Genomic DNA, 5,080 nt, shown 5'->3' with positions numbered 1-5,080 from the left:
ATCTGGACCATTTGAGAGTATATTGCATACATTATGGCCCTTAAACTCTAAACACTTCAATGTGTATTTCCCAAAAAAAAAGGCTATACCCTTATGTGAGGGTCAATTTGATGTGTCAACTTGACTTGGTCATGCAGTACCCAGATATTTGGTCAAACATTATTTTGGGTGTATCTGTGAGGGTGTTTTTGGATGAGATCAACATTTAAATCTGTAGATCTAGTAAAGCAGATTGCCTTCCCCAATGTGAATGGGCTTCATCCAATCAGTTGAAAGCACGTATAAAATAAAAACTTTGACCTTCTTCAAGTAAGAGAGCATTATCCCTGCCTGATAGCTTTTGAACTGAAACATCAGTGCTTTTCCTGCTTTCAGATTCAAACTGAAACATTGCTTCTTCCTGGGTCTTAAGTCTGCTGACCTTGGGTTTGGAACTACACATTAGCTCTCCTGGTTCTCCAGCTTGCTGACTCACCCGGCAGATCTTGGGATTTGTAGTCTCCATAATTATGTGAGCCAATTCCTTATTATCTATTCATCCATCCATCCATCTATCATCTATGTATGTATGTATGCATCTATCTATCTATCCATCCCTCCATCTATGTCCTATTGATTCTGTTTCTCTGGAGAACCTTGACTAATATGCTTTATATAATGACAAATAAGTTATCAACCTAAGTAAAATTTATTATTAATATAGTACTTTTATCCAGAATACCATCTGTTTTCCAATTACATCAGTTGAGTCAGTAATGTCCTTTATAGCATTTTTTTTTTCTCTTCCAGTACAGGATACAGTCTAGGATCATATATTGCATTTGGTTTTCAAGTCTTACCCTTTTATTCTGGAACAATTTCCCAGCTCTTTTTCCCTTTTATGATTATTGACAGTTTGAAGCATTCAGTCTCCCACCTCTCAACCATCCCTGCCCTGCCCACCCCATTTTAATAGATCAATCCCCATTTTGGGTTTGTCTAACATTTTCTCATGATTAGATTCAGGTTATGCATTCTTGGCAGAAATAACATAGAACTGATGTTTGTCCTTCTCAGGATATCGCATCTGGAGACATGCAATGTCCTTCTGCCTATCCTTTGTGATAATAATTTTAATCACTCAGTCATGGTGTTATCCAGTGTGTCCACTGTATAGTTACTATTTTCTCCTTGCTGCTAATAAACAATTATGCAGCTATCCTGCTCCTTATCAAAATTTAGTCCTTAGATTTAACATTTCTTGATGATCCTTGCCTGAATTCTTCTTTACTGTGATATTTACCAAATGATGATTTTCCATATTCAATACTCACCCCACATTTACTGTAAGCAAGTAAACATGCTACTGTAAGCAAGAGCCTTCCCTTCTTCTTCACCCTTTATTTCATTTTATTATCAGTGTGGAACTGTAGTTTTCTACTTTTTAATGGCTTATGATTAATTATTGCCCTTAATTATTTTATTTCTCAAATTGTCCCAGTGGGAGCTCCTTCAAGCTATTCCTGTGTCCTTGTGACAAGTCCTTCTCATTTTTGGAGGGTATTTCCTTAAGTTTTTGACAAAAGGGTGTAGGTTCACAACCTCCTCACACAATCTTCTCAGGAGCTTTCCTGACATAATCTGAATCCAGCCCCCATATGCAGAGGACTGGTATAGACCAAAGAAAGAGGCAGGCCACTCCAAATTGGTAGGGGGCAATTTTAATAATAGCAAAGAAAACTTATATATGAGGCTTGTCTTGGGCAGCAGCAAAATGAATTTATTCCCACACCTGCTTTCCAAATCTTGAGAGGCCCTAATGGCTCAAACATGTATACTGTGCAGGTACTTTCAACATCACATTGTCATCTTTAGGCTGTGTCCTTGGAGCAGCCTCTGGGAATGGGAAAGGCAAGCGGAACTCACATTCCAAGGACAGGGGAAGGGGTTAGGAGCCTTGGGGGTGCCCAGATCTACCTCACAGGTCAATCGGTGGTCTTATCTTTTTGACCAAGTTCCTCAACAAAAGCAATTTTTCAGTATCTTATTGTATTTAGCTTACTCAGCCTAGAAAACTGTCATTTCTCTGAGAATCTCTGATTTCTTTTCGTGGAGATGGTGTCAGAAGTCAAGATCTGGGGGCTGCATTCATTTTGTTATTGTCATTGCTCCAAGGTTCTTTCAGCAGACAGAGGTAGGAAATGTGCATGTGTACATATGTGTGTCTATATTATATCTGCATGTGGATATATACATATACTGAAACATTTACACGTTTTAGAAATCCTGACTGCACATCAATATCTCCAATTCCAATCCATCCTCTCAAGGTACTCTCTTGCCTTCCACAATGTCAGAATAGGATGTTGAAAGATCTTTCTTGGCTACTCTGTAGAAAACGTACTTTAGGGTGGGCAAGTGTGGAAGCTGGGATGCCAGTTGGGAGATATTGTAGCAGCTCAAGGAACAAGGGATGGTGACTTGGACAAGAGTGACAGAGGTGGAAGTCGTGAGGAATGGTCACACTTTTATTTTTAAGGTTTAGATTATATGGTAAGGACAAGATATGTTGTGTGAGAAAAAGAGAAAGACCATATATTACTCCTAGGGATTTAATCTGAGCACTGGGTCTGACTCAATTGGCAGAATTTTCAGTAGAATTGATTTGACACTTTAAAAAAAAAAAGAGCCCCTTTACAGTAGGATCCCCTTTAGATGTGGAAGTGAGCACCTGTTCAAGATGACCGATGAAGTCTCCACAAACCCAGATTCTTTCATTAGGAAAATATTTAAAAGCCGAACACTTACATACTTCCTTTACCCACCTCAGGGATGTGTTTGGGATACACAAATCCGAGAGGGGAAGCTGTGAAGCAGAGGAAAATATACGGGCATGCATAATATGAACAAGTTCTGGGAGCAAAGTAAGAAAATGAGCCTGCTGGGGTGACTGGGTGGCTCAGTCGTTAAGCATCTGCCTTCGGCTCAGGTCATGATCCCAGGGTCCTGGGATCGAGCCCCATATCAGGCTTCCTGCTCAGCGGGAAGCCTGCTTCTTCCTCTCCCACTCCCCCTGCTTGTGTTCCCTCTCTCGCGTTCTCTCTCTCTGTCAAATAAATAAAATAAAATCTTTAAAAAAAGAAAATGAGCCTGCTTTCCAGGCATTCCTTTATTTTATTTTATTTTTTAAAATTTATTTTATTGCAGTAAGAACATTTAACATGAGATCTACCTACCTTCTTAACAAATCTAAGTGTACAATACAGTACAGTTGCCTAGAGGTGCAAGGCTGTGCAGTAGATCTCTCAGTAATTCCCTAACATCAGAACACATTCAATGTACATTCCAAAGAAATTGCAAAGAAAGCAGGAATTACGTTGCCCACTGTTCCAATCGTTATACACTGTATGTAGCACGATCACAGTGGAACAAAAAGACCCACTGTCCATCAAGAATATAACTACTTTCCCTTTCTGCTGGCAAATCTGGAGAAGATGCACAGAAATAGAATCTTGCAAGGGGAAGGAAAAGAAGCAAGAACAGGTCATCAGCCTTGGACCTCACATAGCTGAAGGAGAAAATGTGTTTGGTGGCTGCCACATCTTTGCATCCTTCAATGACACTTTTGTCCATGTCGCCAATCTTTCTGGTAAGGAAACCATCTGCTGGGTGACTGGAAGGTTGACCAAGATGAGTCCTCTCTCTATGCTGCCATGTTGGCTGCCCATGATATAGCCCAGAGATGCAAGGAGCTGGGCATCACTGCCCTCCACATCAAACTCTGGCCACAGGAGGAAATAGAACCAAGATCCCTGGACCTGGAGCCCGGTCATCCACTCAGGAATGAAGATCAGGTAGATGGAGGATGTCAACCTCATCCCCTCCAATAGCACATGCAGGAAAGGGGGTCAACTGTGGTAGCCGTCTATGAACAGGATTCCTCAAATTACTGTTTTCTGTGAATAAGTTGCCTTTGTGTAAGAACAAAAAAAGAATATGACTGCTTTCATTTCTTTATGTTTCCCTTAGCCATGTTAACAGACACACAATTTCTACACTGAAGCCATCATGCACGCTTTATGATGTATTTAACTTTTATTTCCTGCTTTATTTCTATTGAGCATTATAAGACAAGCATTTAAATGTTTCTGACTATTCCCTGTTTGGGATTACCCATGTCATCTTTTTATAACGTGGATATTCGCTTTTGTCCCGCCCCCTCCCATGTCCCCCCCCCCCAATCGCCGCAGAAACTTCCAAACAGATAAAAGCTTCCAGAATGCAGACTTCACAACTCTCATTGTCATGCTTTACCTTATGGCTTATATCCTACCTTACTTCAGGATGGGAATGTGTTTCAAGTCACATAAAGAAAAACGGTTAATAATTTATCTACTGATTCATTTGATCCTTTAACCAGACCCCAGGATGTCAAATCTAAGCCCACATGCATACCTACCAAACACATCTGCTTCCTTTACTATGGACATTGCTCTCATGAACGAAATTCCACAGCAATGGCTGGATAGGCACTTGGCTATAAGTTTATCTAAACATACACACAACAGCCTATCTCAAACCCAGAGAGGAATCTCAGCTATCCATGTTTTCCAGGTCTGGACAGACAGTTCCAGTGGGTGATGACACCTGAGGAACAGCTTCCTATCTGTTCAGTCTAGGACTGCCTACTCCATATCTCATGCAAAATTCCAAAGCTCTATCTGAAAATTCTGAGCACTGCAGAGCTTTCCTTATCTCTGAGAGCCCAGGGGCCTGTGGAACCAGCACTTCCTGCATTACGGGAATAGGAAACACAGTGAATATGATTTATTGAAGATGTTTCATGCTATACTTGTGCGTCACCAAACCCCACACTGTCTGCATGGATGTTGATCTCCTCTGCTTATAGAAACGTTAAAGTCTACATTGTACTCACTCAGAAAATGTAAAGGAAGATTCTTTAGGTGTGGAATAGATGCTGATATTTTGACCGTCAGTCACTTGAGAAGCCTGATTGGGCTAGACTCTGATAGTTGGAGGAGGTTGAGGCAAAGGAAATGACACAGAACTTAAAGCCAATTGTTCTAAAACTGCAACGTCT

General features: G+C 40.7%; 1 pseudogene; it reads left to right on the top strand.

Annotated features, from left to right (window-relative positions):
* Positions 1-3,315: 3,315 nt before the first annotated feature.
* LOC112814299 (small ribosomal subunit protein uS11-like) lies at positions 3,316-3,900 on the top strand (annotated as a pseudogene).
* The last annotated feature ends 1,180 nt before the right edge of the window (positions 3,901-5,080 follow it).

This window comes from Callorhinus ursinus, unplaced genomic scaffold (genome assembly GCF_003265705.2).
Source record: "Callorhinus ursinus isolate GAN/ISIS: 27379988/994484 unplaced genomic scaffold, GSC_fseal_2.0 scaffold6, whole genome shotgun sequence".
Taxonomy (NCBI): domain Eukaryota; kingdom Metazoa; phylum Chordata; class Mammalia; order Carnivora; family Otariidae; genus Callorhinus; species Callorhinus ursinus.
This window is presented reverse-complemented; position numbering and strand designations above follow the sequence as displayed.